Raw genomic sequence first — 27,268 nt, 5'->3', positions numbered from 1 at the left:
AGCCGTGCCCCGGGGCTTCTGACAGCTCTGTTTACTGGCAGGGGCTGCAGTTTCATTCAAGACCCTGTCGGCATGAATCAGTTTTGGTTCCTTGGTCTTTTGTCACTTGCCATCTGTAGTATGTGTTAAACATTCTCCATGTCCTTTAGCAAGCAAATATGTTCTGTTATTTCAGCTGTGAACCTGATAATCTATTGAAGTGATTTCTTTTAAGAAAATGCCAGTTACCTTGTGCAGCTATGTCGAATTTGAAATGTGCTCAAGTCTGTATACACTGTATTCAGGTTTCCAGCAATAGGAAATAAGAGCAGGTGGGGTACTCAGCCTACCTAGCAAAGAGCAGGCAATAATTTAAGAATGGATTTTGTCAGAAATATTTTATTGCAGCCTATCCTGTGGTCATAACCTTTACAAAGCACTTTTTAAGGGATTAAAAACAAATCCTCCAGAACTTCTTCCCATTGAGGCAAGAAGATAACCCTGAAGAACACCAGCGGTGCTCAGCAGCTGTCCCCAGTTGTGGTTTGGAGGGACAGTAGCTGTAAGCACTGGCATGCTGTCTAGCTGCTGGAGGTGGAAGCGAGTCCTGCGTGACACCTTGTGGAAATCCCCTGGGGACAATTAGCAAAGGATATAGCCAGCTCTAAAGGTTAGCATGGTGTGATTTTTATCCCAAGTGCCTGTCATTTGATGCAGGATACCCTGCTGCAAGAAGGTGTACTTTCTAGTCAGATCCTGAGGTCAGGGATCAGACACCTGTGGCACAGGGAATGTGACAGGGTTAGCGGAATGTAGAAGCTTGTTCAAGATGGGGAGTAACTCCATACCTTCTTTGTACATTATAGTTTTAGTGAGATGCCTCTGGAAGCACATCAGTCTGCATTTTAAACAGGCTTTCGGACATATTACCTGAAGGTTATTTTTGTTTCTACTTAATCACAAGTATGGATTTGAACATACAGAACTTTACCTCCTGTAAGGCACCTGTCACTTTGCGAAGTCAGGCCTGTAAAACCTTAAAGAATAGAGGTGCCTGGAATCTGGCTCAATTTCAATATCTACATTTGAATAGCATCTTTTACCCTCTTTAACTCAACAGCTGTTTAAAAAGCTCTGATTATGAACTCTACTAGATTCTGACATGTTTAAAGCATCAGTCAGCAAGAACTCCAGATGAATTGGTGGAAACTTTTGTGAGACCTTAAAATATCCTAGCCCCTTCCTTTCAAATGTATTTTTACTAAACAAACAAGCAAACAAAAAAACTTACAATGCAATCTCCCTTTAATATAGCAATAAAATTACTTTGCAGATCACCGGTTAAAAGATCTGTCACTAATGAAACTTCTATGGAATTTTATTCTTGTTTTCTAACTCTCAAAACTAAGGCAGGTGTTAAGAAATCCATATTTATGGATGGGCTTAGAATCTTTATTTGCTTACAGTGAGGCATTGAGTCTCATGAGTGGCAGAATACTATTTCACCAGCAATGAAGTGTTCACCAGCATTTCTTTACAAGAAACAGCTGCTGCCGCCACAGCCCCAGCTACTGTGGCTGTATTCCTCATGTCAGTCGCCACAGCCAGTTCCTAACAGGGCAATCTGAGTCAACAAAAAATTAGGTAAGCATGTTCTGCATTTGGCTAACCTCCTGCTGAGGTGTAATTATTGGCGGTATGTATGACAAATGCCTGTTACAAAGCTTATATTAAAAAGGAATCTGCTGTTGTGGAGCTGAATACTACAAGCATAAAACAGCAGGACAGATTTAGCTTCTTCCCCATGCCTATTATGGTATCAGTCTTTTGCTATGTGATCAGTCCCTACAGTTTTCTCCCATGCTTTTAGCTTTTTACTTTGTGCAGGAAACAAAAGTGTATTCTGCTACAGCTCTGACTAAAATCACCTTGAAATAATGTCATTTTTATTAGCATCATTTCTCATGTATGCTCAGGTTTAGCTTCAGTCATCATTTTTGCATGCACACAAATATATTTTGGTAAGATGATGTGTTCTAAGAGATAAAGATGAAAAAACTCTTCATGAAGAAGTAGTTCAGAAAGGGTAGAGTTAGAGGCCAGAAAAGGACATGGTAACAGTGAAAAGATCAAGTTTCATATAATAAGAAGCAGTCCCAGTATGCACATTACCTAGCCAAGGTAAACAGCACAATATGGTACTGTATAAACAGAATCATAGAATATATGATCCTCTAATCTTAAGGTGGCATCAGTTCTGTTGTAATTACCTTTATTATGGATAGGAAAACCTAGTGTGCTTCCAGTTCCCACAGAGGCATGGTAACTTCTAATCGCTGGAAAACAAATAAAATTCTGCAGAACTTCATAAGCATGCTTAAGTTCCTATTTAGCTATGGCTTGGGAGGTGTTTAAGGAGAAGAGCAGTTTATTTAAAGCATCTGGATCTCACTAAGAAGCTGCCTTTTGCTTTTTATTTTTTTAACTTGTTACTGCATTTGTGCAGCTGGGCCGATAGAGAGAACAATACATTGCTTAGTCAACAAAATAAATTTCTACATCAGCCTAAATTTGAATGTTTTCTCTGCATTTTGCTTTAGGTAATGTAAGAACTTGCAAGAAGTGATGGCATTTTCACTTATTACTTGAAGTATAACTTTTAAAGTCTCAAAAAGGAATTACATTTTACAGCTATAGAAGGCTTCATTTTTAAATACTTTTTGTTCCACCAATGCTGTTCTGCAGAAATAGCTACCCGTTTGCTTATTCAAGAGCACTCAGGGTACGTGATTTAATGAGACTCCATCTGGTTGTATGCAGTGCTGCTGCTTAGGGGTGCCTCTAGGGTATTGGCAATGCTGTGGTCCCACATCACTGCAGGTGTCCTTGTGCTGGGAGCAGCAAGACTGGGGCTATGTTGTGTACTGAATCCTGTTGTTTATACTAGTTATGAGTCTGTACATTTTCCCAATTATTTCCAAATTAAACAGAAAGTGAAGACCTGCAGTTACATCTAGGCTCTGATTGTGGCCTGCTGTATTCTTCCCACATAGGACCATTTACTACACTTCTAATGAGTTTCTCCTCCCACTGCATTAAACTATGCCAAAATATAGGATGTAATTGAGAAATAATGTATTAATTCTCTTAAGGAAATTGGGAAATCCAAAAGGAAATTCCACTTGTAAGCCTCTTCAATTCTGTTGATACAGACTATTTTTTTTTCAGTTGTCTACTTGAAGAGGAAAGCTAACCGCACTCAGTTTAAGACAAGCATTACCTTGGCTATTTATCACTGTGGAAAGTTAATGCCATTTCTGACATCATAGATCATATCCTTTGGGCTCATGCCTAACCCAGATAAATCATTTCAATTGGTGAGAAATGGAAAGAGAAGTTATATATATATCTTAGGCTTTAATTTGAATGTAGTACATAGTTTAACAAGAGATGTGAAGAGGACTCTTGAGAGAGTAAATAAAAATGCATTTGAAGCAGCCATTTGGGCTTCAGATCATTTTATGTTTTCAATTTATATTCAAACTCAGATCTAACTGCTAGTAGTGAACTGGAAAAATCTGTGTTGGCTTAACTCTTAAAGTGCTGCTGATCATAGTTACATAAATCAGTGAGAAAACAGAACTTGGTAAACTTCAAACACGATTTTGTCCCACTCTTTTATTCATGATCTCTGCAGAAAAAGACATGGACAACTCCAATCATTATTCTTTTTATCACATAAATAAGGTATTGGTACATCTCTGACTTCTGCAGAACAAAACATTTCCTAATGCAAGTTACCGCAGCTACATGGATGTCTTTTCAGAGGAGCCATTTTTCCAGCTGAGATCACAAGAATGCTTTGTGCTCCCTTTCCTCCCACCCTACCTTTCAACTGCTCCAGTGCTTAAGTGGTGTGGAGGTGGAACCACAGACCTGCAGCAGCACAAAGGAGCCTTGTGAGGGCTGTGGATTTCATCCATTGCATTGGTGACAGACCCTGAAAGACAGATAGTACCTTACTGTAAAAGTAGTACAGCAGCTCTGATGCTCCTGTGTGCGGCTGGAAGTGGAATGGCTCTTCCTTAAATGCCAGCTTTTATTCAGAGGCATTTTTTTTTTTCCAAGGTTGGCTAAGATTTTCATACCCTAAACAAAGATTGATGTTCCTGCTTCACCTGGCAATTCTTAAAACATTCTCAGGGTTTGAAACTCTCCACAGTCCTCACCACAAGGCAGAACCCTCAGTAAATGCACCACAAGTTCTTGCATTGGAGCACTCCTCAAATGCTGTTGGGATGGATGTCTGCAATTCTGTATCAACTGAAAAAGGAGTTCATGTGTGCTAACTAGTTTGAAGAGTGCTAACTATGGTCTAAACTTCTGTGCTAACTATGGTCTAAACTTTAAATTTTCATGGTCTAAACTTTTGGGTAGACCTGTGCAGTGCAAGGAGTTGGACTTGATGATCCTTATGGGTCCCTTCCAACTAGGAATATTCTATGATTCTATGAACTAGTTTGAAAAACAGTAGACTTTAGCAAATGAGAGCATGCCAAGCGTAGTGCTTTATGTGGTGGTAGAATTTGTTTCTTTATTCTAATTTCCTGTGGTTTTTGAATACTTTTGTGATGTAATGATAGTGCTGCAGGTAGTAGTGATGGGGAGCTAGGTAGAAACATAGTTTGTATGTGGTCCCCAATGACAGAGGATTTTGAAGTCTGAGTAGTTTTCTTTTGGGAAAAGTTTATTTTATTGTTAATTATATTCTAACTGAATTCTGAATATTCTGTATATTCTAACTCTTTCTGAGACTGTCTTCCAATTCCATTTCTTCCAGGCTTACAAAATAGCAAACTGATTTCATGCATCCATCCTCTTGACCCTGTAGGGTGATTAGGAAATAGAAAAGTCACTGGGCTACCCCTGGAAGCAGGGCACTGGGTTCTAGCCAAAAGCACAGAAGCTATAATTAGTGTGGAAGATTTTTCTTCTCTTAATCGTGCATTCATACTTGACCTCTTTCCAGTCTTCCTAAAGTCATTAGCCACTCCTTTGGAAGGAGAAAGGCACAAGGCATTATAGCTTGATTTGTCTGACCCTTCAGCTCTACTTTCCTTTGAAAACAGAATCACTACTTCTTTATGCAGTTTGGATTACATAGGAAATCCAAATATTCAAGATTCTGTGGCAAACAGTAATCTTTGGGACAGATTTTTCAAAGGAGCCTGGTTCCAATTATTGAGACAAAGATGAGATTTTTAGAAAAAAAAAAAAAAAAAACAAAACTGCTGCTATGTCTCTTCTGAAAGCTTGATAAGGGTTATCAATATAGCTGGTGAAGCAATATTTATGAAAATCTTAAAGGCTTGAAGGAGATAAAATCTGTAAACTTCAGCTAAGGAAAGGGTTTAAACCCCATTTTGCATGTGGAGGGCCTGCTCACATCAGGAGAAGCTGTGAGTAAAAATTAAGCTTGTAAAAGGAAAAAGGTTAAAAAGAGTTTTTTTTTTTTTTTTTTTTTTTTTTTTTTTTAAACAAACAAACAAGCAAAAAACCAAACCAAACCAAAAACAAACTCAGCTCAAGAAATGGGCTTTTTTATCTGCTTTGATTGTCCAACAGAAAGCATAGTGTTTTCCCCAGCCTTCAGAAAGTGTTGAAAGACTAACCTGTCAGATAATCTGACCCAATAGGTCTGTAAACAAGATTCCTGAGGGAGTTGCCTTTGCCAGAAGAGTGGTTCCAGAAACATATTCTTCTGATGAAATGACTCTGTACCAGAGATGATAAAGCAGAAACCCAACATACAACAGAATGGTTAACATTTTGGATAGACCATCAATTTACACCCTATAATTAAAATAACTGTGTTTTATAAGTATTGGGTTAATTGTTGTAATCATATTTAATGGTGAAAATGAAAAACTACTATGTTCCTGCTGAAGATTTAGTGCCATTTATGGTATGTTCACAGCTCCTTGTCCTTAGTAACATCTCCTGTGGAAATAAACATCTGTGGCTCAAATCACTATATAATATTGTAGAAAATATGCCAAGACCTATACTAAGTAGTGCTTCATGCAGTTGTTTCAAAATATCCTGGAGACCAGATGCACATCGTAGAGCAAAATGCTGCAACGTAGGGCCAACAATTGTATTTGGTATATGTGTCATCCAGGGTATAGAAACAAAAGTCAGGACAGCTGATTTAATCAACAGAAAATACTGAATTTGGTTAATATTTTATATTGTTTAGTGATGGTGAGATTTCTTTGATAGTATCCAAATGTAAATACCACTAGCACAGTGTAACTCTAGGTTAAGGTGACTTTCCCCCTGTAAGGGGGAGTTTGGCTTTGATCTCAAGTAACTGAGACCGAAGTATCAAAGTACAGTAAATCCAATGTAATACTTTCTTGCCCAAAACACACATTCCAAAGCACTGGAAGAACACTTGTTTTTTTTTTTTCTTTTTTTCTTTTTTTCTTCTCCCCCTGAATATTTGCACAAGAAAACAGATGAAGAATAATAGCTGTTCATGTGGCAAGCAGGATACAGTTCAGGAAGCTCATGAGTGACTAAATGAATATGCTGTGCATACATCTTGGTATGTGATGTACCTCTAGTTCCATTTTGCTTCTGTATTAGTGCGTGGTGTCAGAGGAGAAGAGATTTCCAAAGGCAAAGCAGGTGCTATTCCTGGAATCCAGAAACTAGGAGGAAGCCTGGGAACTAACCACCTCTGCCTGGATTTTCTTTCTACTTGTTATACAAAGGTTACTGTATGTTAGACTCACATGCATATGCATTTTTTAAATGCAAAATTAATGTTCTGAGTGAGAGATTTAATTTGCAGATAGGGGCTAAAGATCTCCTTGGAATTTAGGTATTCAGTTCCATGGTGTACGCTTGCTTGAAGAAGGGATCACAGCCTTCCTACATGTAGATAAGGAGGGTGAGATGGTAGAGCAGAGCTGGCTGTTGGGGTTGGGACAGCTCTCAGTGAGGAGCAGGGAAGTGGCACTGCCTGGCTGTAGCTGTCAGGCTGTACTGATGCAGCTTGCTCTGAAATGCTGCCCTTCTCTACTTCCCTTCTAATCAGTTTGAGGTGGCCACTGACAGTGCCAGGTAACTGTTAGGGTGCGTAACTCTGATTTATATGCTTTCAGCTTAAATTATCAGATTTTTTTTTTTTTTTTTTAATTGTTAGTCAGAGATATCTATGAGAGCATACTTCTATCTAGGGAATTTGAATCTGTTGTATAGAGCCTATGATTTGCTTATAATAATAAGTGAAAAGGATAGCCTTTTTCTGTTTGGGTTCTCCTTTCTTGATGCATGTCTAGAGGAAGCATACAAACCACACTTCTGTTTTATTTGACTTCTCTGTGGTATGTTCCCATCAAATTTGGTTTTCAATTAACTGTAAAAAGTGCAGGATTTTGAAAGCTGTAATTCCAAACTATTCCCAGCTCAAACAGCTGGGCTTTGTGCTGGGAAATGCCTTGGAGGCTGTATGAGGAATCCCTTTCTCTAGGCCATGTAGAAGTCTTACAGCTGTGAATATGGCCTTGGGGTTAAAGCAACTTCCTTGGAGAGTTCATCTATAGATGGGCTGGCTAAGCAATTTTGTAGTTATGTAGCATGACCTTGGTCTCTTCTTCCAAATCCTTGCTGCAGGGAGAAGAATGTGATGATTGAAGATGTACATATTCTACCTTCTAAGACCCTGCTTTTAGCACTCACTGTACATCTACTCTTTGTAAAATTTGGCTATTATATAGTGCTAAGCATGCAAAAGCCCCCAAAGTGAGCATGCCTGTGCTGGAAGCGTGGGTGCCTGCCTGGGTGTAAGGTGTTAATGAGTCTTGTAAACTGCAGAGGAGTCCTGGGCTTGGCGCTTTGCTGCTGTGGATACCTTGTTTCTTATAATTCAGGTGGCTTTGTACCCTAAATTTTCATCAGGCAATTTGGAAAGACCCAGCTCCTATATCTGCTTTACAATTACCTGACAAATAACCTAGTAGAAACTTGGTGATCAACAAGCTGGACTTGTGCAGCTCACGTTTCAGGGTATCATCTGAAAGTCTTGTAGATATTAGTGGACAGAACCCTGGTGACTTGGCACTCATCTACTAAACTCTGCTCTAATATTAAAAACCAACAACCTAACCTCACTATGTTGTTGCTGCTTTGTTTTCTATTACTAAGCTACACAAATTCAGAAGACTGCCAGTTGCACATTTGTTAATTGCTGACTGAGGTAAGCTATCAGACAGTGGAAATATTAAAAATATTAAATTATTTTTCATGTGGTATGCATATCAATGTGGTATCCCTTCTTTTTATGCGTTATTCACCAGAGTAAGAATTTGGTTCAGAATATTAAACAAGAAAGGAACAAGTTCTTTTCTCTGCAATAAGAGCTGATAGAGCAGAAGGTACTTGGCCTATACTGTAAAATTCCTTAAAGAACTTTACCTGAAAAAGATGCAAAGAAAATCTCAATGAAATATCAAGATTTAATCTTCTGCTGATCATGTGAGAAATACACAGGCAGAAGTCAAGGCAAGAATTTAATAAGAGGGAGAAGGAAAGTAGGGTGTGAAGTATACCCTTAAAAATTAGAATTAATTTTCTAATTTGAAAGGAACAGCAGGCTTTATTAGTGGCTTATAAACAACACTGAAACCTGGAAGTGACAATTAACAGCAACCCACGGCTTGTTAAGTCCATGATAGAAGGTTACAATTCATATGCCATCTGGAAATTTGGTTGAAAGCAGCTCTTAAAATGAGCTCATAGCTTGGTGCTAAATACTTTTCTGCTGGAATGTCTAAGAACAGCAATAGAAATAGGTGCAACCATGGCTCTCAGAATTTTTGTCATACTCTGGAAATACTGAGAGGAGGAGGGTGACTGATAAGTCAAAGGTAAGAAAATATTCTGACTTGGAGGGTTTGTTTTTTAGAGCACCCAGACCTGTGGAGCTGTGGTATTAAAGGAACACTGTTCGGCCAAGAATGAGGGATAGGAGGGATGGATAACAAATGAAGAGTTATTGGTTACAAAAACTCAAGAACTCCAAATCAACAAAATAGAAACTGATTAGCAAGAAGGAGACAGAAATGAAATATGAAGACATAACTACAAAAAATGTTTTTTTTTAAAAATTCATCTTTATCTGTTTGTGGCTTTGTGGTTGTCCAGTGGTCTGAGCAGAATGGGAAAACTTGGAAGCTGCAGAGGGTGTCATTTCAGTAGTCAAGGCATGCTGCAATAAATATATAAATAAGCTGATCAGTGTAACAAGTATTAATTTGAGTATATTTTTGGATGCCTTGTCTAAACTTGCAGCCTAACTTATAGGCAATGTGTGCTTTGAGACTGACACTTATGATTTGGTTGGACCGTGCCATGTACCAAGTGCCATGCCAGAAAATTCCTGAGACATTTTCCTAAGGAACTTATCCTGAATACTTGGTGGGAAATTGAAAATAGAAGGACAACATAAAATTAAAAATTATTAATAATAAAAAGAAAAACATAAAATCTGTACACTAAATGATAGCTTGGTCAAATTTATGTTGATCTCCCACATAAGAGAAGATGGGAGAATTTATTTTATTTAGGCTAGCAAAATAGGAGACAGGTAATATGTTTTTTATTAATACGTTAAAAGATGAACGCTCTAAGATTATTTAAGCTAAGTGTTAAAGTTGACATGATGAATTCATGGTGACTTAAAGCCATTTTAGATTGCAAAGTAGAAGAGGCTTTTAATTTTTAAAGCAGAGTCTAGGATAGCTATCTTTCATTCGATTTAAGGATGGTAAGAAGGCAAGCTACTTCTGTGGTGGAGTTTGTGAAAGATGAGATGATGTGGTGCCTGAGGCAGCAGAGATTGGGTTGAGTGACTTAGGACCTCACCCCTTCTTGTCATTTTTTGTTCCCATGATAAAAATAAAAGTAGGTGAGAAGGTGTGAGGGGGAGGGGAATGTATTCTGCTCCAGTCTGCATTGTCAAAAATAGTAATTAAATTCATAGTAACTACCGTGGTATAATTTCCTAAATCCAAGGGGGTGAGGAGGACTTTAAATGTAGATGCTTTACTCTAGAAAACAACATAATCCCAACTGTCCAGGAACTAACAGAAAATTGAAGGGAGGTCCTAAAGCAGCCTTCCAGAACTCCTTAGCCCCAGGAAGTGTCCAAAGTGAATCAATTTTATTTAGTATTTAACACTACAGAGAAAATACATATACAATTGGAAGCAGTAATTAAACTTTCAGAATGATTACAAGTAAAACTAAAATCACGAAACTGATAAAACTCTACCTGTTAAACACAGCACACAACCTACAGACCTATCAAGGTACATGGCATTGACCAGAAGCAAGATGTGGGTGTTGATTAGTTGTAGCAGTTCTGTAATTAAAATCAGACTGCTGATAGCCATGTCTGCCTATGTTTCTTTGAAAGTGTTTGACCTCATAATATTTGTTGACTAAATGACCACAACTAATTACAACTTAAAGTGGCATATAACAGTCTGGAGTCGTGGAAAGACGTACTCATGAATAGCACATCTCCTGACTGTGGGCAATGATTACTGTAAGTCCCCAAACTTTCATGTGCACTGAAAATACTATCTGCTTGCATTTATATTACGAGATATTTTATAAGTCATCATTTTCTACTCTGACCAGTCATCTTTATAGTGGTCCTATGCAAAGATGTGCTGTCAGCTGCAATTCATACCATTAATCACATTGTTGATTCAGCTAGTCATTCCAACGTCTTGTATCAGTTTCTTCCTTATGTGTCTCTTTGAATTAGTGCTGAACTAGTACTGTATGAAAATGTGTGTATATATATAGTATTTTATACTGATACTAGTACATGTTGCTAAAGACCTTCAGGAATATTTTAACTTTTTTTTGTTTGTTTGTTTTAAAGTTGTACTTACTAAAATTGTATTTGCTTCTGAAAACGGTGGGACTTCCTAATGGCATTCAGCTTTGTAGTCAGAGTAAGGTACTATAGGATCATTCCCTTGGCATGGGAAAGGAAGAAACTGTAATCACTGTTAGCTTAGTTCAAAAAAAAAAAAAAAAAACACTATTACGTGAGAGTTATCTGTCACTAATAAATTCTTACTTGATGGATTCTTACCTTTCTTCCTTTCTTGGGGGTTGGAGTTAGATGATCTTTAATGTCCCTTCCAACCCCAGGCATTCTATGATTCTAATCGGTAGAGATTAAAACCTGCTATATTTGTATAATTATGATTCTAGCTGCATGTTAATCTTGAGTATTAGTGCACAAAGTTAAATATTAGTATATTGTCTTGGTAACTCCTGAGATCTTAATAAATACTGTTACATGTGGTATATTAAAAAACATACTATTTATTTAGTGTTCTCTTCTGCTTTATGCTGTATTCTGCTCTATATACTATGACAGAACAGACTGCTAAAAGAAATTCCATTGCAGAAATCAGTGGTAAGATGAGAATTTATGATAAAGTGAAAGTAGTTAACTTGGAAAACTGGCATCTTCTCCTGAATGAAGCATGTCTTTTTGACATACATTCTTGTTATCTGCTGATTTTAGCATTTAAGAATGTTTTGGAATAAGACAGGACTGGCTTAAGAGAACTTGGATGATCAAATTCTCTTGTGGCTCTTTAGGAAGCTAAAGTCTGTGAAATAACTTCAGTTGCAAGGAATCTTTTCTGTGTAGAAGGCAAAAAGGAAAAACTTGAAGCCCCTATCACACGCAATTTGCTTTCTGATATTTTTTCCCTATATGTAGCCAGGTTTCTCTGAGAAAAAAATGTTAATGGTGATTGCTTTTTCCGTAGTCGTGTAAGAATTTTGTTAACAGATGCTGACTGATTCTGTTCCGTGCCATTGGACTGGTGATTCTGAGTATTTGTTCAGGGTTGCCAAGTTATGAAATGTTGATGTACAAGATGAGTGTGAATAAAAGTTTTATTACTTTGAACAAGACTTTGCAGCTAAAATCTCCCTTGCTTACATTTACCTGGATATTAATGACCTGTTAATTTAATATGGACATAAATGTCAGGTGGACTAAAACAGATCAGGCTATGTCTTAGTTTTGTTCTTCAGATGTTTAATAGCTAATATCACTGGGCTTCACTCTTTTTCCCTTGATGCATGTTTACTGATTATGTGGTCACCTTTTTAAATAGAAGATAAACCCACAAATCCTACGGCCGCTTTTAATGTAATTCCTATGAACATTACAGTCATTCACATTCACATTCACACAGTCATTCCTATGAGACATTACAGTATGTCTCTGCTTTCACCAATGAAGGAATGGTTTCACAGAGGGCATACATGTGCAGAAATTTTTCCTTTTTTTTTTTTTTTTTTTTTTTCTTTAAAATTATATCTTTGAATAATACTAATATCTAATACTAATATCTAATACTAATACTAATAGGGCCTAATATCTGTCAGTTATGCTGGGGGAAAATTGAATTAATCCTGTTTAGGTATGTCTCAAGTTTTAAAGTAATTCTAGAGTATTAAAAAAATTCTAGATTATGCCTACACCCTTGCCTGTCATTCATCTCTTCATATAGAAATTTATCTGGTAATATGAATAAAGAAAATTAGTGATATTGTTTGTTTTTCCCTTTGTTATTCTCTCTTCTGTTTTAAGACAAAGGAAAGACAAGTAAATACAAAGAATTGCATGCTTCAGAAAGAAAGTTGATCTTTTAAAGTTAAGGAGAAAATGAAATTTCAATTCTTTTCATTAAAAGATTTTACTGTTTTCAGCAAGATCTTGTTACTAATATTTAACTAAGATATATACTTAAGTAATTTCTATGTAATCCAGAAATACCTAATTTTATGTCTGGCACTTGATTTGTACATGTGCACAATGACTCTGTGGCATGTGACATGAATCATACCTATGACATTGTGACATGGAGCCTGAACTGTAAAGCAATACTTTTCTTTGTGATTTCTCTTTTCAGAACTTAAGGAGCCCAGTTAGCAGCACAACCTATTTTTACATCTTTCCTTCTTCTGTACTGCTAGCATAAATTCATTATTCAGTTCAAGTTCAGATAAACCAGATATTTTAAAAACATCTTGTGATCTGATTTATGCAAGGCTTTTTGTGTCTGGTTATTATATTTTGCACAGAAATTAGGAAAGGTCATTTTAAAAATCAAGACAAAATGTAGGTTTTAATTACTACTTTTTCTGGAGACTTACATGGTTGCTTTATCAGAATTGGCAACCCTCATCAACTCCCTTGATTCTCATGATTCTAATAAGAGGCTGAAAATACTTCTACTAAGAATAGGAAGACTGAATTTATTGCTATTAGAGAATATATTTAGGCAGACCTATTTACTTTGGTACCAGCAAAACAATTCATAAGCTTTGAAAATGGTTCCTGAAATTTTACTTGGTTCATCCCTATTGAAGTATGGTAGGTGAGCTAATAAAGGGCAGAGAAATAAGACCAGCAGATATATATTCATATATCTATATATCTATCTATATATAATATTGCTAGGGGGCTTTGAGAGCTGCAGATAACTGTTACAGTGTCTGGAGTCTGTGCTGATTAAGGAGAAAGACTACCTGAAGCTGTAGCATAAATTTTGAAAAGAGATCTCCAGTGTTGCGTATGTTGCCTATCTCTGCCACATACATATCCTAATAGCATTAATGGATCAAATCTTGCAGAGAGGTGCATGTATGTAGAACTTTATACTCATGATACTGAAGTTAGCATTGGGCAGGATGAAATCAATTCCAGGGACCAAAGAAAACCTAATTCTTAAGGCTACCTATACCTCTTTCATTGTGATGACATGTCCACGCAAATACAATCCTCCACAAGATTTAAGAAACTTTAAATAGAAAATAATGGTTCTTATTTTTAGTTTGAAAAGCTTTAGATGTATATATCATCACTGCTTGTAGAGGAAAGACCAAATTAAGCCAGATCTTTGCAGAATATTTCTGAATTATTTACTTTTTTTTTTTTTTTTTCCTTGAAAATAGTTTTGGATGAAAGCCTTTCAGCCTGCTCCAATTTATCCAAGCCTCAGGTACAGACATGAGCAGCACATGAGACTTCTGTAGAAGAGGTCTTGCTTTTTAAAAAACTTAGACAATTTCCTTAACTATATAGAATGGATGCAGCTCAGATGGTGCTGTTCAGCTAAATGTCTGTATATGTTCTCTGCTTAAGCATTCTAGGGCTGTGCTCATGCATTTATTTAGATAAATGTACAAGTCCTCAAAAAAGATTCGCTATGGTTCATCCATCTTAGTTGCAGAAAAAGATGAGGTTAACAGCAAGTTGTTGGTGTTGGCATGCAACAGTATTTCTCAGTCTTTCTCCTTTCCTTTCAAGGAGAAAATGCAGAGGCTTTTGGTTGTAGGGCCATGATATAAACGAGCATGTTGCTTTAAGAGATGAAGTGATTCAATGGTAAAATGGGACTGGATTGTAAATAAAAGAGACAATGAAATAGTAAAGTACCTAATTCAGGGGAAAGGTGGGATAGAAGTTGACTTTAGGGAGATTTGTGACCTATGCGCAGAGCAGATGGATATAAAATGAAATGAGAACCAATTGGGCTGTAATAAGCACAGGGAAAATCTGAAATCTGGAAGGCAAATCCTCTGTCACCCACAAACAGTTGCTGATCCTTAGCAGCATTTCTTACCAAAGAAAATATTGTTCTTAAATTTCTCAGAAATGTAACTTTATAATGATCACTTGCATTTGTCCATTTAGAAACTGAAAAATCAAAGCCAATTTTTGTTTAGGCCCTACTTATCTCCAAGTAAAGATGTGTAAGTATTTACTGCTGGTGCAACACAACCTTTTCTAAGTTGTATGCAAGGATGGCAGCTCTCAACTTTGCCTGTGTGAAATAGTCTAGGTGAGCTGTAAGATAAACATCTTCAGGTAGTAATGGCTGAGATAGCCTCTCTGGAGCCATTAGCCTCTCTGTAGGAAGACTGTGAACCTTCCTCCAAGAGCTGCTGTGGGTGCTGGTAACACCTGGTCTTGACTTAAAAAGCAGGGCCGTGGCAGAGGGGAGCAGGGATGTGCTGTGTTGGCCTGGTGAGTACAGCTGGGGTACAGCTCATATTTGGATGACTGTAGGTGGTTTGTGATACACACACCGATTCTGGTGCAAAGATACTAGGCTGTGTAAGTGGGTATTACTTCAATGCTTCGCACTCGTTGTTTCTCCATGCAACTAGCACCAGGCATAGCAATGGGAAGGAGCATGGCTTTGTCATGCAGTGTGCAATCTAGGCAGTAGGTAGCACTATCTGTAGTTCTATCCCTTATGCACCTTGTATGTGTGCATGCGGAAAGGGCATTGCTCCTGCTGTTTGCCCAATATCTCCAGTGGTTCACACAGGAATGCAAGTCTGCAATTCCTTAACATGGTGTCTTTATTCCTTTGAAATATGACAGTATAAAAATGATCTCTGCTTACCTGACAGTTGCTTGCATATGTATTCACACATCTACTTAGAGATAAATATAAACACTTTTTTTTTTTTTTTTTTTTTTTCTTTCTTTCTTTCTACTATTCCTGCAAAGCTACAAGATAAGGGGAAACTTCTATTCTAACTGAATTCCAGCTGGCTACATCTACCTGAGGCACTGCAAGCCTACATGCCACTGAATTCTTGTTACTGATAACAGTGTGTGAACCAGAAGGGATCAGGCTTTATGTTTTCATAGTCCAGACTATAATTTTTATGAGATGAAAATAAGAAATACCTTTCAAGTTACACTTTTTTTTTTTTTTTTTTTTTTTGTGGGTAAGATCACACTTTAAAACACTGGGATTAATTTTGCTATTTGAATTATGAGGCCAGCCTTGCTTAAGCAATTGGGATTTTGGTAATCTTGAGGATACAGACATACTCCACACTATAACGTGGAAGGTAGGAAATCTTCATGGTCCTGGGCAGGCTGTAATAAAATTGTCTCATTTCAGGTCTGGGCCTGATCATATCTTTTATCTTTTATTTAGAGACTAAGCCTGACCATATCTTTTAGAGAGACCAGTAAAGCAGCTGCCCAAGAAGTTGATGTGTGCTACCTTGAAGTGCTTTATCTTCTAAGAAAGCTGAAGAAGCTTCTGCTAATAACCCATTTCTAGCTACTGCTTGAGTGGAGAAGAGATTAGATCATCATGATATAAGTGTCTAATTCTATATGGAAAAGGAATGGAAAATTAGAGAATTTTCTTCCCAGGTTTTGCAGGCAATTGCCTCAGTTCCTGAGGAAGTAATACAATACGTAGTAGATTGGCATTAAGAAATGAAAATTTGTTTTGAGGTCCTGAGGTCTATGCAGACCTAACAATTGATTCTGAGATCAGATTAGGCTCTCTTCTTATAGAGGAGAGTACCTAGCAGATACCTAGTTCTACAAGCCACAGACTGCCTTTAAGAGAAAAAGATGTAGCTGATCTGTGTTAGCCTTTGTGCTGGAGAGCTATAGAGTCACATGTTGTTTTAGGAATAACTCTGAAATGAAGATTCTGATTTTCAGAAACAAAAAATGCTTTACTGATATGGAATTGCTATTAAAAAATTCATCTTACTATCAAAATATCTTGCAGGCTAAATAAGAGCTTATTGGCACTGGATACAAAAGTTCTGAGATGTCATTTTTTTCCTATTGTTGTGCCAAAGCTATTAAAGTCACACCTGAAACTAACAATATGAAACAGGCAGTTGTTGGCTATCTTGTAAGAAAGATAAAGCCCTATTCCGAAGTCTGCTTATGGATTTCTGGTTTTAATAACTAAAAAAATAAATCTGACTTTGCACAAGTGCTTTTCTTAATGTGCATGGTTATAACTTTTGTGCAGTCTTTGAAATAGTATGAAAGACAGAAGTAGAAGTGATGTGTATTGTTTTTTTCAGAACGCCTCCAGCTATGATTTTCCACTCAATAGAGATTTTTTTGACTGAAGGACTAAGGAGCAGACAGATGCTCAGAGTAACTGATAGGCATCTAGGAAAATCTGAGAAGACCTACAGCTCATGACAAACTAAAATCTTTTACAAACAGATTTTCAATTAGTTTCATACAGTCAGCTACTTTCTGATTAGATTTTTGAGCACTAGAGGAATTCTTGGTGAATCAGAAAGAGAACCTCACCTTTCCCCAATATGCCTCATGTTCTGTCAGCTATGCAGAGGCAATGGAAAACATTTGTCAAAACAGATGGCAGCACTAGCCCCCCCAGCCATTGAATGGTTAGTTCAAGGTCCAGTTAATGGCAGGTGAGCCAAGAAACATTTGGAGGTTTAGTTTAACATTGAATATACCCGAAAGAATACACTATTGCAATTCCAGGACTTCTTGGCTAAGGCCAAACTCACAATACTGCAAGAACAGTCATTTCATAGTCTGCACTTCCAGCCAAAATGAAGAACTGCTGAGGTGCATGAAAAACAAGATGTAGCAGTTAACATGGCTTTCAAGGATTTTGAAAAGACATGTTCAACAGCTGGTTCAGTCCAACAGAACGTTTCTTACCTAGCAGTTCATGACAGTCTGCTGTGCCATTTGGTTGTGTTTCATACACTGGGATAAATATTATCATAAAAGCAATTATCCACATAGAATGTGCTAATACTAAATGTGAAAATATCTGGATTTTCTATTAAAGAATGTTGGCTTGTTACTCCACAGTAAGTTTAGCAGAATGGTTAGGTACAAATGTGGAAATTATGACCTGCGAATCTGAGATGTTTGTAATTGCTGGCGGCACAACTACTAAAACAAAACCAGTTGCAGACATGTTGACTTACATGCATTTTATGAAATGGACACTGGGGTGCTTTGTGCAAAACTTCAATTTTTTCTTTAAAAAGCATGGATTAGGGTTTACATAGGTTGCTGTTAAATAAACAGTGGTTACTTGAGTTTGAAATATGGACATTGAAAATCCAGCTACAAAGGTCTTTGCAATAGTGACATCAGTGTTTTATATTGACTGTAATCCAGATTTTAGCATTTTCTTGCATATTCTATAAAGGTATTTTTCTCTATGGAATAAATAGGATGCAATGCTACTTGTCACAATGCAGTGAGTGCAGTCTTACACTGCACCATGCCTATCTCTTCCTACATATCCTTTGCCTGTATGTTAAGGAATTGGATATGGATATTGAAGACAGGACCCATAGAACTGTTGAAGGCATAAATAACCTCTTAGTCTTAAGCTCCACTACCTGTCATCAATTTCAAAATGTTTTTTTCCCAGTTGTATCTCATTACACTCCTTTCTATGCAGTGCAGGGAATGTACAGCCTGAGCTTAAAATCAAGAGCAGGGGCTGAAAGATAACTAATATGCCTGTTAGTTGTCAGACTATGTTTCTATTCCTCGGTTTAATGTTAATGGCTTCATAAGGATTAGTTAAGGTTAAAAGACCTACTATACTTCCCTTTTCTAGAATTTCTTGAATCTACAGGATGGACTTCTAAAGTGATGAGTTAAAGCCAAGTTACTGTTAACAGTACCTTAAGCTGCTAAACAAATTACTTTATTTAACTTAAAGAATTGTAAAGTGTTCATCTGCACTATACCCTGCATAATTTGCTTCTGAGTGTGGAATGATAGCAGATACTTAATTTCTATAATGTTGGTTTCAAATTGGACCTAGAGTATATATTTTAAATCTATCTTTACTAAGATACAAAATTCTTGTTTTGAAGAAATTATTCACTGTCACCTGTCCACAGATTATTTTGACTGTCTTCAGACTATGTATTAAGTTGTAGTTTTAAGATACATCATTTAATACATTTTTAGAAAAGAGGAATATAGACTTTTAGCATTAGATGAGAATTTAAGAGCACTTGCTGTCTAAAAGAAGCAAACTGTACAAGCCAGGTGAAAGTTGTTAGTTGTAGTTATTGTAATTTATGTCACTGTGTCCTTTTTCAAAATCTTAGCTTTGACTAACTTGGGAATTATCCCTATCTAGAGTAAAGAAGTTCATGGTTAGCCCAGGCCTTTTCTTTGCCTCATGGAAATTAAGGAGTCATATTCCAGAGGCTGTTGGTGGAAAGAGGTTACAAAAGAGATCTCTGCCTGTTCTGAGGTGGTTGTTCTTATCCTTGCAGGGTGCTGAGGAGAGAAAGAAGGGAGAAACACAAGAGAAGCCTCTTTAAGCTACTTCTGCATCTGTAATAGATACATTCCTTCTGGCTCAAAATATTACAGTAGCTAAAAGATGCTGTAAAATTCAGTGGTGTGTTGGCAGCTGTTAGTGGCTGACCACTATTTCTCCACCTTGGAGGAAAATGTAGGGTTGCAAAAGGTGACATCACAACAGAGATCATGTACTGCCATGCTCACTCAGTCCTGGTGATTATTATGCAGTGAATTTGGCCAGTAAGTCAACACTATTTCCTGCAAACTGGAGATGGAAGATGTAGAAAAAAAGCTGTTAAGTGTTGCCTTAGGCACTGAAGATCAGTGTAAGAGTGCTATTCACCTCAACTGGCATTAGTACTCAACTTTTTAGATACTGAATATTCAAAAAAAATGGATTGTGCATCTGCCACTCTTGGTATAGATGTGGGAGGCAGTTATTAGTACTAAGAACCTTAAGGGTTCTCTTGACAGTTAACAGTCTGCTGAGACTATTTTAGGAAGATCATTTGCTTGGAAGAAGCTTTTTTTTTTTTTTTTTTTTTTTTTTTTTTTTTTTTGACAGTATCAGAGCTTAATCAATATGCTGTTACTTAAATATCTCTATAGACAAGTATCTGGCAAAGATAGATGCAGAGATCCAAACTGAATGGCAAAGAATTATGATTGCCCAATTTGTTTACATTACTCTTTTAAGTAAGTCTTTTACTGTATAGTTTGATACTAACCAGTCATTCCTGGACCAAAGCTTTTGGAAGCAGTATAAACAAATTTATATTCCTTTAAATATATCCATTTAAAACAGAAGAAACCTATAAGTGAGCTATTTTCAGAAATCTGGCTAATGAACAAGGCATTTCTTACCTTTTGTGAATGTGTTCAGTACTATACAAACAAAGAACAATTATCCATTCTGTAAACCTAGGTGTTCTCATTTTAACCTCAATGACAATACATTTTATTTAATGATATTCCATGGCTACTGGTCTTGATGAGCTTATATCATTTTTGCTAAAACAATCAAAACTTAATAACCTGTCTACTTCATACTTTTATTCATATTTATCTTCATTTGACAGGACACCTTTCTGATTTTGACTTCTTGTTGTTCTGAGAGGGAACGAAGATGGCCTATGGTCTCTTATTACACAGGAAAAGCAGATCAGTTAATTCAAGGTTTGCTAGTGTAGTAAATTCAGTTAGTAAATTCAGCTGTATGCAGTAAGCCATTACTGTTGTTAGGCCATCTTAGAGTGGAGTTCCCAATTCTTTCCTAAACAACATCAATATGCTAGTCCTAGCATGTACTTCTTTCTCATCCAGTATAAGTTTCTGTTTTGATTTCAGAATGCACCATGTAATTTTAAGTTGCTAAATGGTATGACTTACTAACTGTTCTCAATAGATTGATTGTTGGCATCTTGTGAGGATGGCATTCTAGCTGTTCTTCTCCTAAAATGCAATCAGTTCTATGAAAGTAGCATTATTCTTGTGAAAACAGCTTTAATGTATTTCTTTGCATTTTTATTCTCAGCATGATATTGCTGGAAAACCCTTTATCTGCCAGAAGATCTTCTGAACACCAATTACAAACCATTCTGCAGTCCAAACTTCCTATGCAAATGCCACACGACTTTAGGTAGCAGGTTCTCTAAGTACATTATCTGTAACCAACTTTTCAGATTTCTGAGCCTTATCACTGCTGCATATTCAAAGCATTGCTCATTTATTGTCTTTGTCATCTAGTTAGACTGTATAACATTTATCCAGCCAATTTACTTTCAGTCTTACCTCAGTGTTCACAACCTCATCTTGCTGAGAAGTCTTACCCAGGCTCCTTATCCTGAAAACTTGGGGCTTTTTATTTGTTTTATTAACTCCCATGGCTTGCAAGCAGTCCAGCTTTTGTTCAGTCGGTGCTTGGTAGGCTGGTGCATGCCTCTGCACTGCTTGGGTTTTCTTTAATCAACATATGGGCTATAATATATTGGTTGTTTTGAGTCTGATGTCATGGGAAAAAGTGTTGCTTGAGTCAGTATGGAAACGTGCCCAGATACGTTCAAGTTGTTTCTTCCTTGACTGTAGTATCATCTGCTTGAAACTTTTCACTTGCCTTCTAATGGTTATTCCTGCTTGTTCACGGGCTGTTTCCAGTCCAAATATAGTGCTACTTGATTGAAAAAATCCAAGAAGCAGCTCTCTTTTGGGCATGTGTTTAGCAATCCCGACTAAATCCCTTCTGAAACACCATGGTACAATTTGTCATAAAATGACAGGGCTTGCTAAGGCTGTCCCTTTGGACAGTGACTTCTGTGTCTGCAAAGCCTGAAAAACTCTGCAGAAATTTGAAATGTTTTTTCAAACTGTTTTCGCCCTCCCTCTGAACTCATCATGAGGAAGCAGTAACCTAGGGTACCCTTATGATACACTTACTGACCTGTTATCTGGATTGTGCAACAGATTCAGGGCTGTGCCCTATACTGGGGTGGGTTTTTTGCACTGAAGAAACCTTTAAGATAATATTTGGGAATTAGTTTAAAAGTACAGCTAAAATGGTTTTATTAGCTTGGCAGCTTAGCTGAAGAATATTAGTCAGGGTAAACTAATGTAACTCTTAACAGAGCTGAGTTACAACAACTGAAGAAATAGCCCTTAAATTCTAGGGAAATCACTATACAGGATGAGTAGATCAATACAACCTTGAAAGGCTTTAATCTCTCCTGACATGTAGAAATAATGTGAAAAAATTAACTTCCAATTAACTTCTCTTGTTAAATATTTTTATTGTACTCTTTCTGCTGATGGCATAGTTGCTGTAAAAAAACAACATGGAAATCTGCTCAGGATAAAACTGTCCAGAGCTTTATCTTCAGATGTGTAGTACCTGTTCAGGACAAGGGGTCCAAGAGGCTTCAGAGTTTGCATGTTCCTCTTGCAGTATTGAAAAAAACTGAAAAATGTTACAGCTTCTGTTCTATAAATACAAACTGGGATGTTTCTGTAACTGTTAACCCAGTTGAATAAGAATGGTGTTTTCCTGGGGACAAAAGATACCATGCTAACTTGAGGGTTGTCTTGCTGCCAGATTTTAAGCTCCTGTTATAAATCATTATGGTTCTTCAGAAAACAGATGAAAAATATGAATGTTGGCAAAAACATCCTTCACTAAGTTTGTTCCAAAAAAGGCTGAACTATTTTATATCAAACTTAAAAAACAAAAACAAACAAACAAACAAAAAACACCACAATTTCCAGAGTACAAGAAGAAATTTCAACCTGACTGAAGTCTGACATTCTTGAAAGCCTAAGTATTTAGTGAAAATAATTAGGCAGACTAAACTGTCAGTATAACCATGTGCTCACCCTTTAATAACTGCACAAACACTAAAGGGAAGGGTGAGGATATGTCCTTTTCTGTTTCTTTCTAATAAAGAGTATCTTGGCAAGCAAGGTCCTGTAACAGAACTGGATAGTACAGGTCTCTAAGTGGGTTGCAGTAGCAGAACTGAATATAATGTGCTGCTTATTAGCTACCTCGATACTTTTTGAAGATAGGGAAAAAAAAAAAAAAAAGTAGACTGCATTATAAAGATGTATAAGAAGTGCTGGTAAGCATAATCACCACTTCCTAAGTTTTTCATTTTGCTTAACTTTTTCCAGGACACTTCCCAGCATGTAGCCAATTTGTCTTGCAGTTTTCAAACTATTCAGAATTTCCTTCATCTCTTCCACTGAACAAAAAGAAATGACCATTACAGAAAGTGGTCCTGGTTTGCAAGTGCTGCAAAGTATTTTCTGGCAACATTCTTTTCTGGCATTTGAAGTTGTGCTTCATGTCGACTTAGTTTCATGTAAAATGACTTTGGTCACACTCTCAGCAGGGACACTGGTAATGTTTTAACACAATATCAAGTGAGGTCTACCTCAATGTTGTCTGGCTGCATTTGTCTGCATTAGAAACATTATGCAATGTGGATGGCCGGGGAGCTATGTGTAGGGAGATCTTTGGTTGCTTGTAGCTGGGTATGGAGGAACTGCTGAAGGCTGCAAAGCACACATTGAATAGGGAAACTGAGATATCCTCAGGCAGTACTCATCAGATGGAGGGAGTGTGTGTAGTTTCAACAAAGAACTAAAGCCATACGTATAGTGTTGAAATAATGCATATTTTACTACCTGAAACACTTTGGATTTGAAGTGATCAGGGAACTAAGTTATAAAACAAACATACATGCCTCATTGAAGTCCATCTCTTCTGGATACGCTTAAGCTTCATTGAAGATGATAATTTAAAATTCATCTACAAATCTACTCAAAACAAACTTATCTTGAATGTAGTCTTCATGTTAATCAAAAATGGAGTGCTTTTTGTTAGCTTGTCTCATCTATTACATTTCCTTACCAACACATGTACATAAACTCTTAATGGCTCCTACCTATATAGTGCTGAGATGGACCATCTTTTCTCTGCCTTTGTATTCACCTTTGTCTGTTGCATTAAGTGTATTTTGCTTAGAAAACAAGCATCTGGCCCTTAGGAAAGCCATTTGGCAGTGACAAGTGAGCACATATTCTGATATTCAAATTGAGAGGTCATGTCCTAAGATTTGTTCTTAGTTACTAGACTGTATGACCAATGTTTTTAAAATACTGCTGGAGATATCCAGGATATTTTAGCTATTTATAATTCCTATTGTTGTAACTCTCTAGGGATGATTAGATTGGTTGACTTCAGTGGTGCGATAGCTATTGATATAAATAACTTTCCAGAAGATTTCCCTATGACTTCAGAACATCTTAGCCAGTAACAAAAATATTTCTGAAGAAGTTTAGTTCCTGAGCTATTTTCTGAAATTCACAGGAGGCACTGATCTGCATACAGAAGAGCTAAAAATCTTAAAAAGCTAGCCTGTGAGTGCCTAGGCATCTCAAAGAAATCTATTAAACTCCTAAGTCAAACTATTAGGAGTCTTACACTGTAGAGCTTCTTCATTTCTGAATATTGTGCTTTCTGTTAAGTTTGGAGAAAATGGAAGAAATGCTCACCCAGATGAAAGCCAAAATAAACTAGATGAATTGACCTATGATCAGAAGCAAATAACATAGCTTAATGGATAGCTAGGGAAATCTGGCTGAGGGACAGAATCATTCAAATCTGTCCACTCGTTGGAAGCATCCTTAAAGTTCTGCTGTTGGAAAATCACGGAATAAGTCTTTCCTGTGAGACTTCCAGCCTTTCCTGATTTCAGCCAGGAAAGGAATAGTGGAAGAAGTGTCTCTTAGTCTATTTTGATGCTTCTGGTCCTGATCCCTGAAAAGAAGGGAAGCAGAGGAATGGTGTGCCTGTTTGCATGTGAAAATGAACTAACATAAACTTGTAATTGTTCATGTGGATTATTCCATTCCGTGCCTTGGCTACAACTTTAGATCATGTTTTTGGGGACTAATGCTGAGGAATAGCTCACTTTTCCCTAGCTGGACCAAAGATTTCAGGCAGTTCAGAGATCTGAAAAACAAAGTAACCAAGCTCAAACTGTGCATGTATACAAGTACAATTTGGATAACCTCAGATTACTTGTGAAAACTTAAATTCTTATACATGATCCATAGTTGACTGAGAGGCCTTGAATGTAATAAGAATTTGTCCCTATAATTCAAGGATTTAAAAAAATATGTTTTTAGTTATCAACAGAAAATGCTGAAAGTCTTCATTCTTGCATCATTTTTAATCATATGGCTTTTCATGCAGATAGCTGCTTCTAGCCTATTAAATATGCAGACATTATAGCATCATATAAAGATTTGCTTGATTATTGAAAGCACAGATACTACTCAGGCAGCAAAATATTCAAGGTGTTTGAGGAAACTGAAACTCTTCATCTTACCAGAATGAAGTAAGTGTTATTCCAGTATGAAATACTTGCCTTAGCATGGCATGCTCTTTGATACATAGAAATGCAGACATTCCTCAGCTAAGCAGTGTTCCACACACCCTAAAACCTTCCTCAGAGTGACGGCCCTGCTTTTCTTGGAGAATGTTTTTAGAACCATTTTGGAGCCATCTAAAATTGGAAACCTCCAGAGAATGAGCCAATCCCTTGGCCAAGAAAATATGAATATATAATATGAATATATTTCAAATTAAGCAAGTCTCAGAGGCTTTACTGAAGTCATAACACCAACCAGTTAGCATGGCTCTGCAGACTGGGACAAGCTGGAACCAGGTACTCCCTGGAGCCCTGGGAGTACCGTCCTCAGTGGTAGTGGTAAAACTAGGGAGTTCCTTGAGGTAAAAGAACAATAATGGCACACTTTCTGAAGAAAAATAGTAATTCCATAATGAAAATATAGAGAATTAATTACAGTGAAACAAGTGTACCATCATGCTGAATTAGTTCAGCTTGATGATCTTGACACCAATGTAGATGGTGCTGGCAAGCAGCAAATTATCATGGAAAGTGCAAGAAATGTCATTGTAAGATCATATGAAATAATCTACTCAAAGGGAACTTTTCCCTTAATTAAAAACTGTTTATGATCTGGAGTGCTAGACTTGCATCTTTTCTAGACTCTTCTTGCTAATTACCAGTTTAGTGTAGATGATTTTGACATAAATACATGGGGATACAATCATATCTGGGGGAAGAGTGGAGTTTAGTTTTGCAAGACATTAGACATACCAAAAGACAATTTTAGCTGGACTGATTAGAATAGAAGTAGCAAAGGTAAAATGTGCACTCCATAATGTGCAAAGAGTACTTTGATCAATTTTGTTCCTGCATTTTCTGAAGACTGTGGACAATCCTCTGGAGTTCCAATCAGTTTTTCTAACCAAAAGTTCCTATTTACACTTCCTGACTTTTCTCTAGGACCCAGCTCACACTTGAGAAAAGAAAAATTGAAACCCCAGCACATCAGTGCTCATTTTTCAGTTTTACTCATTCTGCCACCTGGATGTATAAAAGCACGGCTGTTCCCTCTGTTCCTTTTGCAGTTCCCAGCATTAAATTGCCCATAAATCTCAGATGACTTGGAATGAGAGAGGAGCGTGCAGTGTTCATGCAGAACACTGAGTTAAGGCAACTTCAAAACTGGGTCTATTTAATGATATGAGCTGTCAGTTTCCTTCCCTCTATAACAAATTAAGATGAGTATCCTTACCAAAGGAGGTGCTCTTCACATGAATATAACAAGATAATTTAACCCCTTTTTGCTTTATTACTGAATGTGTTCTCTTACGAATTTCTCTACCCACAAACTGTTTAGTCTGTCCTAATTATCTTTTCTTGAAGTCATTGATTAAAACTAATGATTATGTCCTGTTTTGTTTAATGAATGTCTCCTTTATTTGATGACAATAAGATGCCTAACTTCTTACCCAGATCTTCTGCAATGACTTGTGAAACAAACCCATCAAAGCAGGTACTGAACCATGGAACACCTGAGCTAAGACCATCGGGTGCTGTTGTGAGCTAAAGCTCTCCAGCAGATCTGTGAAAAGGGCTTTTCACATGTGAGGGGAGAGACTTGATCCAGCCAACTGTCTGTGCTTTCTCCCCTGGAAATAAAGGAGATATCGTTTAAAGTTCAATATTATCTGAAGGTATCGCCAGGATAGATTTTTTTTTATTTTATTTTTTTGCTGCAAACTGTGGCACTGAGGAAGCTGCAGCCAGGCAATTGTTACTGCCTCCTTTCTCTGTACTGCTGCTGCTCCCTGGTGCAAGGGAGAGGTCACAGTAGAAATCCCCAATTCATTAGATGTGTTAGGTTACTGCTCTGTTTGTTCTAGATGGACTGTGATAATGGCAGAGAAAAAAGAAAACTTGCTTGTTCTCATCCCTGCCTTTGTAACTGTGAGATTTAAATCCTCTATGTGGAATTCAATAGTTGTTTTTAGAGACTTATTCTGTGAAACAATCTAGGTTAGAAACAATCTATGTTACTGTGGAAAAAGAAAAAAGGGGAAAAATCATTTTCAAAGACTGAATTTGAAGTTAACCAATCTCTTCTCTGCTGCTTGGTCTGGATTTACTTCCAAAAATAAACACTTTTGCAAACTTTGAC

The 27,268-nt window shown here is 37.1% G+C and overlaps 1 protein-coding gene across 1 annotated transcript in view; it reads right to left on the bottom strand.

Moving 5' to 3' along the window:
• Window positions 1–21,148, bottom strand: part of PDE5A (phosphodiesterase 5A) — a 131,374-nt gene extending 110,226 nt beyond the window's left edge. Inside the window, exon 1 of the mRNA XM_035325766.1 lies at window positions 20,993–21,148. The gene's annotated coding sequence lies outside the window, so the exon portion shown is untranslated. The remainder of the gene's footprint in view (window positions 1–20,992) is intronic.
• Window positions 21,149–27,268: the final 6,120 nt, after the last annotated feature.

Source organism: Oxyura jamaicensis, chromosome 4 (assembly GCF_011077185.1).
Source record: "Oxyura jamaicensis isolate SHBP4307 breed ruddy duck chromosome 4, BPBGC_Ojam_1.0, whole genome shotgun sequence".
Taxonomy (NCBI): domain Eukaryota; kingdom Metazoa; phylum Chordata; class Aves; order Anseriformes; family Anatidae; genus Oxyura; species Oxyura jamaicensis.
This window is presented reverse-complemented; position numbering and strand designations above follow the sequence as displayed.